Source organism: Erinaceus europaeus, chromosome 13 (genome assembly GCF_950295315.1).
Source record: "Erinaceus europaeus chromosome 13, mEriEur2.1, whole genome shotgun sequence".
Taxonomy (NCBI): Eukaryota; Metazoa; Chordata; class Mammalia; order Eulipotyphla; family Erinaceidae; genus Erinaceus; species Erinaceus europaeus.
The window spans coordinates 62,209,500-62,227,306 of record NC_080174.1 but is presented as its reverse complement, the minus strand read 5'-3'; the positions used below and the strand labels follow the sequence as shown (position 1 = coordinate 62,227,306).

The 17,807-nt window shown below is 46.6% G+C and overlaps 1 protein-coding gene across 1 annotated transcript in view; it reads right to left on the bottom strand.

The window, feature by feature from the left end:
- The window catches only part of SLC6A9 (solute carrier family 6 member 9), a 40,816-nt gene extending 37,199 nt beyond the window's left edge, over positions 1-3,617 (bottom strand). Inside the window, exon 1 of the mRNA XM_060206033.1 lies at positions 3,379-3,617. The gene's annotated coding sequence lies outside the window, so the exon portion shown is untranslated. The remainder of the gene's footprint in view (positions 1-3,378) is intronic.
- Between the last annotated feature and the right edge of the window lie 14,190 nt (positions 3,618-17,807).

Here is a 17,807-nt window from a genome sequence, read left to right as displayed (position 1 = left end):
TAGGTGAGTAAACTGAGAAGAGCACTCAGTCTTGGTATGGAATGTTTCACACATTCCATACCAAGACTACCCCCAGAGCACCCAGTGCAAATTCAGTCTTTGCCCTCAAGGAGCTTACAGATAACGGGGGCAAAACTGCTTAGAGGCTGCATCCAGGAGAATAAATTGGATGTCACTCTTTGTTGTTTCTCCTGTCTTTGCCATTTATGTCAAATGTCTCACCCATCCAAAAAGTAGCAACTAAAGTCCCATGAGATGCCAGGCCCCTGTGCTATTTATTACTCAGGTAACAGAATGGTCCCTAACTCATACATGGGTACCTCTGACAAAGCAGTGGGTCAGTCAATTTAATGTGTGGGAAGAGCTCAGAATGTGAGATCTAGGCTGGAATCCTGGCTCTGCCACTGACTGGGTATGTGCCTTCAAGCATTATTTGACCTCTCTGAACACTGGCTTTCTCAATCTGGAAGATGGGGCTAATCATACTTTCTCTGTAAATTCTGGAGCTCCAGCTTTATTCATGACTTTACTACAAGCCATTCATATTTCCCTTCTCTCAAATTCATTAACCTTTCCAAAGCCATAAAGCCTGAATTTCCTCCAATATTTCTCTACAGCCAGCAGGATAAATCCTAAAATGCTAAGTGGGCATTTAATGCTAGCCACAACTGGGTTCATTTATTTCATATTTATTGCAAGCTGGTTGTAGGTAGACTCCAGCTAAGCACCAAGCACTCACTGGTCTTTGTCCCTTGAAATGTAAAAGCTAGAAGAAAGAGTGAAAATAGTGACCCACATGAATACCATTCAGAATAAAGATAAAGCGTGTGAAGGAGGAAGATCCTTTCCTGAATATATTAGTAGAGGGTTTGATCTTGTCTGAGAGTAAGGGAGACCATCTCTAAGGAAGTGATGTTTAGGGTCAGATGGAGTTAATTGGGCAATGTGGCAATAATGAGGAAGGGAAGAGAAAGAAAGATTCAAATGAAATATGTGGAAAAATGCTGAGGCTAGGCTCAGAGAGAACGTGGCCAAAGGTAAAGATGGGCAGATGAGCAGCACTTGGGACTTGGGTTTTGTTTTTCTCTGTCTTAAGTGTAGAAAAAGGACAGGAGAAGGGAAATCAACTGGAGTAGGCCAGATCAATAGTGATGGGGGTGACTGGATCTGGGAGGTGATATTGGAGAAGGGAGGTACACAGACTAGGAAGACAGTGTTGATAGGACTTGGAGATGAGGGAGATAAAGAAAGATCTCTCTGGTTTCTGCTGGTGCAACAAGATTAAGTCAGTGTTAGTTCTGGAGGCAGGAATGCTGAGGGTGCTGCAGGTTTAGAGGTGGAGGGTAGATGTTCACAGTTATCTGTGAACTACCTAGAGGCAGATATTTACAGAGCCGTTATCACACTAACCCTCCTTTACAGTCTCATTTCTTCTCTAAACAGAACTGTCAGGTCAACTAATTTTAAGGGTCCATCTGGAATCCTCACTGGGGATAGAAGCGCTTTCCTTGCCTTCAAGGACCTCGCACTTGAGTAGAAAGATGTAGGAAGATGTAGAAAGTACCATCTCCATTCACTGTGGGGGTGGCGTCAAGGGGCAGTGGGAGCAGGGGGAGGGTCCTAAGGTGTACCTGGGACCACCTGTGGCCACATGAGACTATCCATTCCTAGAGAGCTCCTGCCTCCAAATTTGCTTTGGGCATTTTCTGTCCCCACTTTCACCTGCATATTTCCTACCCCTCTTCAAATCTTGTTCCAGTGCCATTATATTCAAGAAACCGCCCTTGGTCTGGCGGCTGCAGTCAGTCTTTCCTTTGTACCCACAAAGCGCGTTGTAGACATCTACTGAACACACTCATCACACATCACACATACCACTGCAGCAGGGTGATTCGTGTCTAAGTCCGGTTTCCCCACCTACGGGAGAGGTCTTTCAGAGCAGAGGGCTGGGCAGGGAGCGGGTACCACCGCAGTGGCAGTGTAGGTCGAGCACAGGGGCGTTTTCTCTGCAGTCCTTGTAAATATTTGGGCATGCTCGGTGTCGCCGGCTAGTCCCTTCCTAGAACCAATCCCCACACCCACTACTCTCCAATCTTCTGATGTCCCCTCGCTTTGGGGGTGTTTAACCCGTCAGGTCCTTCTCTACTTCTCCTCCAGACTCCCCAGTTTTTATTTTCTAGCGGATCTAACATCAATCTTGCTCTCGCAAGGAAACACATCGCAGCATTCAGAGGGAGCTGTCAGAAAACTAGCGACGCTTCTCCTTTAAGAGTGGCCAATGAGGGGCGTGGCTTGTGGAGAGCAGGCCCGAAAGGGGGCGCGGCTCCTTTAAGAAGCTGGCTGCGGCGCGGGGGGAGGAGGCCTCGGGCCGACGGGCAGGGGCGCGGCCGCATTGGAAGCTGCGGCACTGCCCGGAGCGCCCAGGTTCTTCGAAGCGGGGCGCGCCGGGCTTTAATCGGGGCGCTAGCCGTGGGGTGGGCGGGCGTTACATCAGCCGCCACGTGTGGGCCTTTCAGCTGGCTAGGAGGCGGCGGCCCCGCCCCCGGCCGCTGCGGTGGAAAAGTACCGGGGCGCCCAGGTCCCCGCCCCCTGCCCCGCCCCCAGGCCGGCCGCGGCCCCTCCCGGCCCTCAGGAGAGCCCCCTCACTGCGCCGGGGCCCGCAGTCTCTCCCACCCGGGGGGTGCGGGACACGGGATGCGGGGCGCCGCGGGGCTGCTAGGCCCTGTGCTCACCTGTGGCCGCCGGCGCGCACCCGGTATGAAGGCTGATTGCGGGGAGGCAACGGATTCCTCCCGGGGAGCTGCCCGTCCGCACCCCTGCCCCAAAGCCCAGGCCACGGGGGCCGCAGACAAAGAGCCCGGGACCCCAGGGCCGGCGGGCGCGCGGGAACCCGCACCGGGAGGACTGGCAGATAGGAGGCAGCCGGCTGCAGGGACCAGATAGGCGGCGGGGAGGGAGGTGCGAGGCGACGAAGCGGGAGCTGTCTTGCGGGGCGCAGGCACTGCCCCCCGCCCCCGGCCTTGCACCCCCCACCCCCCATCCCCGCGGGCGCCCCAGACTGACCTCGGCGCACCCCGGGGCCAGGCTGTCCGCACAGCCCCGAGCCTGCCGCCCCCGACCCTGCACCCCCCTCCCCCACACACACACCAGTTCCCGCTCGCTTCGGCTCCTTGGTGACTGCGGTGACACCAGACGCTCACACCTACCCCGACCTTTGCGGCGAGACAGACATCCCCTTGCGTGCGCCCAGTTACCCACGGATGCCCGCCTGCATGCGCGATCACACACTCACATGCACACGCACGCCGGTCTGGGGGCTCAGCCCCACGGGTTCCCCCGCAACACACCGACTACACCCCCGCACCCCCAGCCCCTTACCATGCTGCAGCCCCGGGCCCAGGCAAGCTGGTCCGCGCGGGGGAGCGCCCAGGTGGCTTTTTCTTAAAGGGAAAGTTGCATCAGCCTCCCGAGACTCGGTCCTCTTGCCGCGAGTCTGCCCGCCCAGCCGCGCCGCTCGCCGCTCCTCCACAGCTTGTTGTGTTTTGGTTTCGGGCCGGCGGAGGCCAAGAGTTTGGTGAAAGTTTGGAGAGTGTAGAAGGCTTGGGAGATCTTGCCAAGTCCCTCCCCTCACTCAACAGCTCCTCTGGCTGCCCTCCCCCCCCTTTCCCCGTCTCATCCCCACCCCGCTGGCCGACTTCTCGGGCTCCTCCTCCCAGGGAATAAAATTACAAGTCGCTCCAGCTTTCAGATAATTGACCCCCCCACCCCCACGAACCCCACAGAGTGGGCTCCACAAAGGAACCTACCTCTCCACCCGCCCCCCCCCTTTGGAGGAAGCAGGTATCGCTCCCTTAGGTTGAAATGAGACAGAGGGTCGGGGGCACTAAGGGGCCTGGGGCTCAAGTTAGTCTGCTGGCCAGGCCCTCTATCCTGCGCCTGCGTTCCCCCCTAGAAAAAATTCAGAGCAAATTCCATTCCCTTTGGAGCTTCGCTGCTAGGGACTTCGGGAACGGCTGGGTGAGGCCTGGGTCCTTACTCCTTGGATCTGGAGGGCTGGGGACACAGCCCTTTCTCCCCAAAGTCTCCTGTGACCACTAGCTTGGTTACCCTACTCTGGCCCTCTAGCTGTACACACCAACCTGGTCCCCTCTTCCCATACTGGAAGATAGACTTGAATTCTAATCCTAGCTAGAGGAGATTTTGCCAAAAGGAAGGAACTTTGTCTATTTTGTTTCCTCAACATGCAAAATGAAGATGAACTAGGGTGGCACACTTACTGACCCTAAAACATATTGCTCCAAGCTACTTTTAGGAAACAGTACCTGACACTTGGTGGAATGGGGCACCCACATTTGCCTACCTTGTGAGCCGACACCAGTCTACAGGGAGAAAGACCAGTTGGAGAAAAAGGATGTCACCCCAGCCTGAGCAAAACATCTGCTGGGAAAGGGGCTCTGCCTGGGGAGATGGTCTTATCTCTGTACCTTGAGTCCCTTCCTCACAGTTGTCTGGTCAGGAAACTGGTTTTATTTGTTCTTTGGGATAATCAGCCTCCAAAAAAACTGATGCACACATGCCAAACACACAAGATCAACTGATGAGTGAGATTCCACTTTATTAATGTACAATGCCACTGGGCATTGAGCAAGATAGTAGATATGAAGCCCAGATGCTTCGTGCCCACAGATGGAAGCATGCTCAGGCCACACACAGTCCCTTGTCACAAACCTTACCCAGGGTTGTTGTCTTGAAGCCCACCCACACTCTATTTTAATAAAGACTTGATTCGATCTACAAAGATACCTTTGTCTCATCATCAAGATTATTTGTGTTTTCACTTTATGCCCTAACCTAACATACATAGCATGTTTGCGATTTATACTTTCCTGTGAACAAATTACAGCTCTCTCTCTCTCTCTCTCTCTCTCTCTCTCTCTCTATGTCCAGCATGTAGTGGGGTGAATGTGCCACACTCTGGGGATCAAGCAGGATTGACAAAAGCCCTTTTCCCCATACATGTTGTCTCTGGACCCTCTCTTTATTCTCTCTGGAAGTTGTCAAAAAGGATGGAGGCTATTGGAAGAGACTCTCTACATGGTGGGATGGAGACAAGGAAGAGTGTGGGACAATGCCCCCCTTCCCCTTGTAACTGTAGAGCACGGGTCAGGAATAGGTTGAAAAGAGGGCACTGAGAGATGGCACCACCTGGAGAAAGTTGGATTTCCCACATCCACATGGAGTCAACTCATATGGAAGGAAGCATGTTCAGGACGCTCAGAGCCAGTCCCCTAGAAGACCTTCAGGTCTAGCCCTGGGGGTGGGCTTGGAAGAAGAAGTGAGGAGGGGTCCTCAGGGTTTATCTTTCTGGTGCTCTACAGGAAATGAGAGTTTGGAATTAATCTGGGGGCTGGAGACAGCTCATCCCACAGAAAAAGAAAATGTCCCTGGAAGTGTTTGGGAAAGTTGGAGATGTTGCCTGGGAAGGTCTGTCAGACAAACGACATAACAAAAAACACATTTCAATACATATAGCTTTATGGATGTGTGTATTTTACCCACCTTCGTCCAGAAAGGGCTTCAGGTGGCTTCACAGTGAGTTGAATCCTGAGGAGAAGCTTGTGAGAAAGATTCTGGATGACAGCAGCTATTTTTTCCCAATCAGAATAAGGCCCCAAGTGAGACAGGTTTGGGCCTAGTCCAGGTCAGATCGAGGATGGTCTCTGTTGTGGCTCTGTGTCTCTGGTCCTAGGCAGGAGCCCCACAGGATGGGAAGGGCATAGCCAGACTGAGCCACTGTGAGGATGGTTAGGAGGATCAGGCCAGTGGACAGAAGGGGGACTGATGAGATCATACATATATCCCTGCAGGTCCTTTCTTGGGGCAGGGCGTCCAGAGGGCAGGCAGCCAGGCGGGCCCCACCCACTGTGGGCAAAGGCGTGTCTCAAGAGCCTCCAGTTAAAATGCTATTTCCTGGGAGAGCTGCATCCAGCTCACAACCCTTCTGCTAAATGGCTTCCTCATTTGTGGGTAGTAGCCTGCAGGGTGCAGGCTGGGACACAATGTCTGCTTAGGTGTGAGTCTGATGGTAAAAGGATATGACCAGACTCCAGTGACTTCTGAAGCATACTATAGGAGCTGGCATTACTGGGCACCTAGGTAGTGAGGTGCTGAAGGGCACTGCTGAGAAGTCGGGTGGGGGTGGAAATTGCTTTGAGTTGCAAGTCTGGCTTGACCTGTGGTCTCACTTCCTTAAAACTCCAACCTCAGGAGCTGGGAAACATTACTGGGAGTTGTGCACCTGAGCTCTGCTCTCAGTTGCCACCTTCCTTGAACCAGGAGCTCTGTGTTTAGTGCCTGGAACCTTCCCTGCCCTGTCCTAATGCAAGAGAACAAGTTAGATTGGTTCCTGATCCAGGAGCTGTCTCTGGGGCTCCATGTGCCTCTCAGGTCTTCCCATTGCAGTGTGTCTGGCCCCAGTCCAGGAGGCAGCAGGAGCCAATCATGGGGCTCAGAGTAGGGTTCCAGGCTGGACCTCAGTGACCCCAGGTAAAATTAGGCCTACAGATTGGGTACATTGACTTTGGCTATGTCTGCAGGGTAGCCTCAATAGCCAGAATACTCAATGGCTAGACTTCTAAATAACTTAGAGCTTCCAAAGTCCAGCATTCCCAATGCCAAGGTTTTTCAGAGTTCCCAGATTAAAAAAAAAAAAAAAAACCCAAAAAACTCAGAGTTCCATATACCCATAGACCCCAGTACCTCCATCCAGAGAGCCTAATGCCCACAGTGCCCAACATCTAGACCACCCAATGGCCCCAACATCCTTTTTGTGGGTTACTGGTGTCTGCTTCTCTGGAAAAAAAAGGAGTGGTCCTGGAGATGGTGCAGTGGATAAAGCATTGGATTATCAACTATGAGGTTCCGAGTTCAATCCCCGGCAGCACATATACCAGAGTGATATCTGGTTCTTTCTCTTCTCCTATCTTTCTCATGAATAAATAAATTCTAAAAAAAGTTTTAAAAAATGGATGGAGAGGGAGAGCAGTGCCCCTCTATGACTAGTGTCCCTTCAGCCAACAGTATCATTTAGGGAGTGGCTGTGACTGAAAATTGGGACTGAGGGTGCTGCTGGAAGAAGCAACAAGACTTCCCTGATGCTGCCGTCCTGGGTCTGAAGGTCAAGAGGGGCTGTAGAAGAGATGGCTTTTCCTCTAGCCTCACCCTCACCCCGCTCACAGGACATCTGTAATTGAATGACCATTGCCACATGTATACCCACTGTGTACTGGAACTTGAGCTAATCTCTAGTAGAACAGTCTAGACAGAAAGCAGTTTCTGCTCTCCAGGGCTGTGCAGTCATATACCTGTCTAGGCATCAGTGCTGGCCAATATGCTGCCATCTGTGGGCCATGTGTGGCCAACGGCAAGGCTGTGAGAATGAATGTCTGGTCATGTGTGATGGTGTTGGTGTGATCAACAGGTTGATGTGTGACTGTGAGAGTGGATCTGCTTGTGTCCATTTGTCTGGCCACTCCTCCATGCCTTGCTGTGTTTCCAAGCTCCTCTTCCTTCATACCCCTAGTGACTAAGGAGTAGGCCTCCTCATGGGGAGCTGAGGCTGATTCCAAGCCAGGAGCTGACACCCAGAGCCCTTCCCACCCCCACCTCCAACTGTTGGCTGGACTCAATGAATCCAAAGCCTCTTTGGGTTGGGAAGACAGGAAGAGGGGTAGCTATAAGCAGACACCAAAAATAGCCATTACCCTGGGGATGATTTTGTGACACCAGACCCTCTTCTCAGGTCAGTCTCAGCTGGCTTGCTGACCTGAGGCCTCTGGGTAGGGCTCCTATCTGACTCTACTTTCCCAATGTCTAGCTGAATAACCCCTTTAGACATGAAGGAGGGTCAGAGCAAAGATGCCACCACAAATGATGACATCTCGGGGAGCTGTGACATCACAGGCAGTATGTGAGTATGGGTGGTATGCAGCGGCCTGGGTGGGTGGGGCTCCATCTGCTGGCAGCTTACAGCAGCTGCAGAAGGCAGGGCAGGATAAGGCCTTGTTTGGGGGCCCTGTCTTATCTGTTACCTCCACATGCCTGATTAGCTCCTTTAACATGGGCTGGCCCAGGGAACTGACTGAGAAGAAAGGGTTGGCTGGGGCTGGCTGAGATCCAGGGTAGACAGCTGGAGTCAGAGTCCTGGCAGAGCCCCAGCAGGGGTGTATGTATATGGGGTGAGGTGGGGTGGAAAGGGGATACAGGGTTGAGGCCCTCTAGGAAAGCAGTGTGGACTAGTGGTTAGGAGCATGGTTTTTGAAGCCTAGTTGTATCCCAGGATTTCCACTTAGTAGCTGGGTAGATGGTGACTGCTGCTTCCCTACCACCACTCAACTGGAATGCTGCTTTGACCAAAAGATGACTGTGAGGCCAGAATGGTTAAATGTGTGGAACCATCATGGAAGTACTAACCTTCCTTCCTCGGTGAGATTAGGCTCCTTCCTGGGAGGCGCCTATCTTCCCCAGTGGCACCCTTGAGTGACTGGGCTTGTTTATGTAGGCCCAGACACAATCACACAACTTTCCAGTCTATACTAACCTCCGGACATACCAGGAAGCCTGGCTCCCACAAGCACTTTGGAGCTCAGTGCCCTCTTCTGACAAAAGTCTCATATGGCAGTTACAGCTGGATTCCCAGAGCACATCTGGCCTGACAAGATGTTGTCAATTGTCTGGAGATTTCCTGTCAGCCTGCTATCAAGTTTACAAAGGAGTAATTATCTTCATTTTCTCAAACTGAGGATCAGGAAGAGTAAACCATTTGGCCAAGATTAAGGAGCTAGAAAGTGGTAAAACTTAAACTTGAACCTAGGTTGACCTGTCTCCAAAATCCATGTGTTCAAAACCTTGTGTACAAATGGACAGGCTACTGTGGATGTATGCAGATGGCCATGTGACCTCATGGGTGTGTCATACTGATAGGTTCAGTGTAGCTACAACTGAGTACAACATGTACATAGAAATCCAGGTGCAGGTGGCACAAAGTGCAAGGACAGGCATAAGGATCCCAGTTCAAGCCCCTGGCTCCCCACCTGCAGGGAAGTCACTTCACAGGCGGTTAAGCAGGTCTGAAGGTATCTATCTTTCTCTCCCCCTCTCTGTCTTCCCCTCCTCTCTCCATTTTTCTCTGTCCTAGCCAACAACAATGACACCAATAACAACAACAACAACAATAATAACTATAACAATAAAAAACAAGGACAACAAAAGGGAATAAGTAAATATTAAAAAAAATCCAACTGGAGTCAGAGAAATACAAATAAAGACAACACTGAGATACTACTTCACTCCTGTGAGAATGTCATACATCAGAAAAGGTAGCAGCGTCTCCTCTCCCGGATCAACTAGGAATACCAAAGGAGACCACCCGGGACCAAAACAAGAGAGGACTAGAATGACAACAGGAACCCAGTAAATCACTGGTGAGTACAAACACGTGTGGCTGGTGACAGAGAGGAGAGAGGAGCCTAAGGAGAGATTAAGTGACTGCTAACAGTTCAGCAGTTTATCAGTTGAGACACCACCTCCAGTCTGCTCCACTAACAAGGGGACAGCTTAAGGGAGGAGAGGACTCCCCAGAGACTCACCAAGTGCAACTCTGAGTCTCCATTGCTACTGCCCTCAGAATCTGGAGCAGCGGCAGGGAGGGACACCAGGGGACAGAGATCTAACCAGGAAACTCAGGAGAAGACCTATACCTTGGTGGCATAGCTGAGGGGCTATGAAAGTCTCTGCATAACCACTGAATTATCTCAGCCACACCCTGCTTTATCTCTTGGTCAGGAGTCAGTGATTAAGCTAAGAAGCCTATTGATAGTTTAAAAGCCCTCAGGCTCCCATAGCCTACAGGGAAGAAAAAAAAAAGAGGCCTTTAAACCACTGAGCTCCAACTCAGAGATTTAAATACTATTGAAACAATTGTTAACTTCCACCACTGTGAACCCTTTAATTAACTTACTTAGACACAAGTCAATCCAGGCAATAGTGATCAATAATTTGAAAAGTACTGATAAAGGGAACTCATAACAGAATATATAAAATGGTTAAAACAACAAGAAAAAATATTGCAGAATCGAAACAGGACAAGAGTCCAGCTAAAAGTCCTCCATAGGGTGAAGCACAAAACGAGTTCAACATCCAAACATTAGCTAAGGAAATAATAACAGGAGTGAGTAAAGAATTTGAAAAAATTGTAACCAGAAATACAGGAACAACAAATGAGAATATGGAAGAAAATACTAATTATCTCATGGTTATTAGAGAGCTGAAAGCTGAAATTGCTGAGCTAAGAACGCAACTAGCTGAACAAGCTAAAACAGTATCAGAGCAGGGCAACAAAATAGATGAATTCCAGAAAGCAGTAGAGGGCAGAGAGAATAGAATCTATGAAGCTGAAGACAGAATTAGCAAGATTGAGGATGAATTAGAGACAACTAAAAAAGAAGTAAGAGATCTCAAAAAGAGATTAAGAGATGCTGAAAACAACAACAGAGTCCTATGGGATGACTTCAAAAGAAACAATATACGCATTATTGGCTTACCAGAGGAAGAAAGAGAAGGAGAGGAAGAAAGCATTTTCCAGGCCATAATAGCAGAAAATTTCTCTAGTCTAGACAACATCAAAGACATAAAGATTCAAGAATCCCAGAGGGTCCCAAACAGAATTAACCCATACCTAAAGACACCAAGACATATCATACTTAGAATGGAAAGGAATAAGGATAAAGAAAGGATCCTGAAGGCTGCAAGAGAAAAACAAAGAGTCACCTACAAAGGAAAACCCATTAGATTAGTAGCAGACTTCTCCATACAAACACTACAGTCCAGAAGAGAATGGCAAGATATCTATCGAGTGCTCAATGAGAAAGGCTTTCAGCCAAGAATACTATATCCTGCTAGACTGTCATTCAGACTAGATGGAGGCATCAAAACCTTCTCAGACAAGCAACAGTTGAAGGAATCAACTATCACCAAGCCTGCCCTGAAAGAAGTTCTGAAAGGTCTCCTATAAACAATCAGACCACCACATATATCAAAACACTCTAAAACTCTATAAGAAAGGCGTTAAAATATCTTCAATCTTTGATATCAATAAATGTCAATGGCCTGAATTCACCTATTAAAAGACACAGAGTAGGAAGATGGATCAGAAAACACAACCCAACAATATGCTGTCTACAGGAAACCCACCTCACTCAATAAGACAAACACAGACTTAAAGTGAAAGAATGGAAAACTATCATACAAGCCAATGGCCCACAAAAAAGGGCAGGAACAGCTATTCTCATATCTGACACAATAGACTTTAAAATAGATAAGATTAAAAAAGATAGGAATGGACATACTTAATGCTCAGAGGATCAGTCAATCAAGAGACCTTAACTATTATTAACATCTATGTACCCAATGAGAAGCCATCTAAATACATCAAACTTCTACTGAAAGAGCTACAGCAATATATTAACAGTAACACAATCATAGTAGGGGACTTCAACACCCCACTCTCCCAACTTGACAGATCATCCAGGCAGAAAATCAATAAAGACATAAGGGAGCTAAATGAAGAGATAGATAAACAAGAACTATTGGACACTTTCAGAGTCATTCAGCCCAAGAAACTGGAATACACATTTTACTCAAATCCACATGGGTCATTCTCAAGGATAGACCATATGTTAGGCCACAAAGACAGCATCAACCGATTCAAGAGCATTGAAATCATCCCAAGCATCTTCTCAGACCACAGTGGAATTAAACTAACACTTAACAATCAACAAAAGATTAGTAACAGTCCCAAAATGTGGAAGCTCAACAGTACACTTCTTAACAACTTCTGGGTCAAAGAGGAAATCAAGGAAGAAATCCAAATGTTTCGAGAGTTCAACGAAAATGAAGACACAAGCTATCAAAATATTTGGGACACAGCTAAAGCAGTCCTAAGAGGGAAGTTCATAGCTATACAAGCACACATTAGGAAACAAGAAAAAGCACAAATAAACATCCTGATTGCACATCTTAAAGACCTAGAAGGAGAACAACAAAGGAACCCTAAAGCAATGAGAAGGTCAGAAATCATTAAAGTTAGGGCAGAAATAAATAACATTTTTTTTTTGTGTGTGTGTGTGACATTTTATTCCAAATTGCATTTTTAAGGGGCTGGGTGGTAGTGCACCTGGTTGAGTGCACATGTTACAATGCACAGGGACCCAGATTTGAGCTGGTCCCTACCTGTAGGGGAATAGCTTTGAAAGTGGCGAAGCAGTGCTGCAAGGTCTCCCTTTATCTCTTCCTTACCTTTCAATTTCTGTCTGTCTCTATCCAATAAATAAATAAAACAATAAAAATGCATTATTAAGCATTTCTATTGAATCAACTGCATTATTATTAGGCATTAAACCAGCTCTCCCTGCTCCATGCAGCATTGCTGATAGTATGGCCTATTTACATAATCATTGTCTTGTCTGCTCTATCTTCTTTCTACCTCAAGACCCACCCTGCCTTCAGGGTATTGATTAATCCCACTGGTTAAAACCTTTGCAACAGTTGCTCAGGGAGTTTCTGTTTCTTTTTTTTTTTTTGAGCTTGTTCTCTTTTTTTTTTTAAATTTTTTTATTGGGGAATTAATGTTCTACATTCAACAGTAAATACAATAGTTTGTACATGCATAACATTCCCCAGATTCCCATTTAAAAATGAAAGATGATGAATGACATAGTGGGGGTTGTGTTGTTAAATAGAAATAAATAACATTGAGAATAGACATGTCTCTGATATCTGATTACTGTAAAAAATGGTGACTAATACCTAGCACTGCAAAAACGGTATCATCTGTTTTCCATCTACACCATGCCTCGGCCTCGCGTGAGCTTAATGTGCAGCTTGGCGAACGAGAATCCGGCATGAAGCCCAGCCAGTCTATCTTGGCATTACTCTTGATCGCACTCTGTCATTTCACAAACATCTCATAAAAACTGCAGCAAAGGTGGGAGCGAGGAATAACATCATTGCAAGACTGGCCAGCTCCTCATGGGGCTCGAGCGCTTCCACAGTATGATCATCATCTCTGGCATTATGCTATTCCACTGCAGAATACTGTGCCCCAGTATGGTTCCGTAGCCCCATGTCCATTTGGTCGATTCCAAATTATATTCCTCCATGAGGATCATTTCTGGAACCATCCGTTCCACCCCGGTTCCATGGCTGCCAGTTCTTAGCAACATCGCCCCGCCAGATATTTGTCGGGATGCGGCATCATCTAAGTTCATTTCCCACGTCTACGCTCTACCAGACCTGCCAATATACGTGGATATCTTCGCCCACCCTGTCCAACACTTGACGTCTCGTCATCTAATCTGGTCCCCTATGCCTACACTGAACTTCTCTGTTCCAGACTCTTGGAAACAGAGTTGGCAGTCAGCTGAGGTAAAGAACAAACACCTCATCACAGACCCCTGCAAGCGTCAACCCGGTTTTGACCTAGCACATTATGATTGGACCCTCCTCAATCGCTATCGAACAGGCCATGGCTGGTGCGCCGCTATGTTCCATCGCTGGGGAGCCAGAGACGACCCGAACTGCCCCTGCGGCTACAGACAGACTATGACCCACATAGTCAACGACTGCCACCTCTCCAGATTCAAAGGAGGTCTCGAAACTTTACATCAGGCTCAACCTGATGCTGTTGACTGGCTACGGAAGAAGGGCAAACGCTAGAAGAAGGAGAAGACCATCTTGGATGGAGCTTGAAGAAATCATGTTAAGTGAAACAAGTCAGAAACAGAAGGATGAATATGGGATGATCTCACTCACAGGCAGGAGCTGAAAAACAAGATCAAAAGAGAAAACACAAGTGGAACTTGAAATGGAGTTGGTGTATTGCACCAAAGTAAAAGATTCTGGGGTGGGTGACAGGGAGAGTACAGGTTCTGGAAAAGGATGACAGAGGACCTAGTGGGGATTGTATTGTTATGTGGAAAACTGAGAAATGTTATGCATGTACAAAGTATTGTATTCACCGTTAAGTGTAAAACATTAATCCCCCAATAAAGGAAAAAAATCATGCAAAAATAATATACCCACAGTAGCCTGTCCATTTGTGCACAAGGTTTTGAAAGCACTTTTACTTGGAGGTATATTATTTCCCCTTGCTTACGGACACATATATACCTGTACTCAGACCCTAGGCCTCAGCCTGTATCTAGGGTCTGTAATGTTTGATTTTTTTTTTTTTTTACATTGCTGAGTGCATCTAATTGCATGACTGTTCTAGGCTATGCTTATGCATTTCCTGCTAGTGGATGTTTGGGTTGTTTCTGCTGGTTATTATATATCATGTTGCTCTGACTTTGTTGCGTAGTAATTTTGTGGACGCATGTCATCATTTCTCTTGGGTAAACACCTGGAGTAAAAGGTAAAAGTTTAATAGTTTCTTCTTCAAAGGGCTCTTTCCCTTTGATATTCTTTTTAAAAAAATTATATTTATTTATTTATTTGATAGAGACAGACAGAAATTGAAATAGAGGGGAGATAGAGAGGTAGAGCGAGAGCGAGAGAGAGAGAGACAGAGAAACACCTGTAGCATTGCTTCACCACTTGTAAAGCTTTCTCCCTGTAGGTGGGGACTGGGGGCTCAAACCTGGGTTCTTTTAACATGTGTGCTCAACCAGGTGCATCACCATTGGGTCCCTTCCCTTTGATATTCTCATGGATGGGATGGGAGAGCTCTAGATTTCTACACTGTCGTCAAAACTTTGAATTTTAGTCACTCAGAAACTGTGTGCTATTACCTCATTGTAGTTTAATGTGTGTTACTCAGATGACTCATGGTTTTTAGAATAATTTCCTATGCTTATTGTCCCATTCTTAGATCTCCTCTTGTGAAGTGTCTGTTTAAATCTCTTACTTATCTTTTTATTGGGTTGCCCTTTTATGGATTCCATTATCCTTTGTATATTTTGAATGGAAGTCATTTTTTAGACTGTACTAAAAAATGGTTTTATCTAGTCTGTATTTCATTTTTCATTTTCCTAATGGAAACTTCAACTTTTTAATCTGATCATTTAAAATGGTTGTTGGGGCCAGGTGGTGGCTCATCTGATTGAGTGCACATACTACAGTGTACAAGGACACAGGTTCTGGCCTCTGGTCCCTACCTTCAGGGGGAAAAGCTTTGTGAATGGTGAAGCATTGTTGCAGGTGTCTCCTGCCTCTCTATATCCTTTTTTTTTTTTTTTTTCACCAGAGCACTACTCAGCTCTGGTATGGGGGATTGAACTTGAACCTGGGCCTTTTGATCCTCAGACATGAGTCTCCTTGCATAACCATTATGCTATCTACCTCCACCCTCTCTCTCCCCCTGTATCACACCCTTCCCTCTCTATTTCTGGCTGTCTCTATCCAATTAATAAATGGAAAAAAAAAAGAAATCCAACTGGAAGTTGGAAAAGAAAGATATCATCCAACTGTGAATATAGAATGGTATGGAGTGTTTTATCTTTCTTTTTAATGTTTTTTTTTTTTTTGCCACCAGGATTATTGTTGGGGCTCAATGCCTGTACTACAAATCCATCACTCCTGGTGGGCATCCCCCCCACCTTACTTTCTTTCTTCCTTCCTTCCTTTCTTCTTCTCTTTCTATTTTTATTTGATAGGACAGAGAGAAATTAAGAGTGGAGGAGAGATAGAGAGGGAGAAAGACACCTAACTGACCTGCTTCACCACTCATGAAGCTTTCCCCCTGCAGGTGGGGAGCAGGGGCTTGAACCCTGGTCCTTGTGCATAATGATATGTGTGCTCAACTAGGTACATCACCACCTGGATCAATAATTTATTTTTTCTGCCAGAGCTTTTTCTGGGGTTTTACACCTGCATAACCCCGCCACCCTGCTATGGATGATGATTTTTATTAATCTGAGTACTGTTCAGCTCTGGTTTAATATGGTATTGGAGCTTGGACCTGGGCCTCAGGCAAAGAAGTCTTTTGCATAACATTATGCTATCTCCTCAGCTTTGTTTTTAAACTTCTCCTCCTCTTTATTTTTCTCCTTTTTATTTTTAAATTAAACCTAAGGCTGACAAAATGGCTCACTTGAATGGTGTGCTGCTTAGCCATGTGCATGATCCAAGTTTGAGTCTAGACCCTACTTCACTGAGGGAAGCTGTGGTCTCTTTCACTATCTCTGCCTCTATAAAAGTCTGTAAAATAACCTGAACAGTATGTTTGCTTTGCTATGTGTGTAACCCAGGTTCACATCTGGTTTCTACTACATTGGAGAAAACTATAGTGCTATGGTGTCTTTTTTCTTTCTTTCTCTTTCTCTGAAAAAGTTGTCCTGAAGTGGTAGAGTCTTGGTTAAAAAGAAGTAATTCAAAATACTTTTAAAAAATATTTATTTATTTGTTTAATGAGTGAAATTTGTGAAGAGAGACTCACTCTGGTACATGCGCTGCTGGAGATTGAACTTGAGACCTCAGCTTGAGAATCTAATGCTTCATCCACAGTGACAGCTCCCAGATTGCAAGGTTTATTTATTTAATGAGAAAGAGAACCAGAGCACCACTTACTTCAGCATATTCCATGCTAGGGATAGAAATTGAACCTCATGGTTGCAAGTCCTGCACTCTGTCTGCTGAACCAATTCCCCAGTTGTATGAATCCCCCCCCCCCCCAGGGTTATTGCTGGAGCTCAGTGCTTGCACTACGAATCCACTGCTCCTGGAGGCCATTTTTTCCCTTTTGTTGTTTATTGGTGTTGTAGTTACTATGATTATTGTCGTTGTTGTTGGATAGGACAGAGAAAAATTGAGAGAGGAGGAAAAGACAGAGAGGGAGGAAAGATAGACACCTGAAGACCTGCTTCACCGCCTGTGAAGCGACTCCCCTGCAAATTGGGTGCCGGGTGCCCTAACCAGGATCATTATTAGCCAGTCCGGTACGCTTAACCAGCTGGGCTACTTCCCAGCCCCCAGTATGAATTGGTTTTAAGCACAATCAGATTGGAGTTTAGTTGTTAGGACTTTCTGTGTGACTGTGACTGTGTAAGTGTGACCATGGTTGGCATTGTCACTCAGGCTGTGTGAATTAAGGCATGGCCATGTGTATGGCTGGCTCAACTGTGTGTTATGGAGGGACTGGGGTGGGGGGAGGTGAGTGTTCAGGGAAACTGTGTGTATGTGGGGGGAGGGTGACTGAGGGCCCCGGGTTCCCAGTATATTTGCCTTTGTTGTCCCAAGACTGTGTCTGCTCACCATGACATATGTGATGGATGATTTCACATGCCTGATATACTCCCATGGGTGTGGGGTTTTGTCCCCCCTCCTGTTATTTGAGGAAGTAAAGCAAATAGTACCACAAATGGAGTTGTTTTCATTTTTCCATGGGGTATTTGTGAGAGCCTTTTACAAATCTTAGTGATAGATCCAAAAAAATTTTATTTTCATTAAAAAAACTGTGGCTATTCAAATCCTTTAATTTGAATACTGGTTCTCATCCATTCTCAGAGCAGTATTCACAGGTTCACAGTGGATCCACAAGGTAAAAATAATTTCCTTAGTAATACCAATTTTTTAATTTTCCATCTTCATTGCATCAATAATTGGTACTTGTGAGGAGCAGTGGGTAAATTCCAAAATCAAGGGTCTCTTCTAACTGTAGCAATCTTTGTATTTTTCACCACTGCCATGCATACACAAAAATGAACAAACAACAACAACAATAAAGTCAGATTCATTTCAAATTATCCTTAATA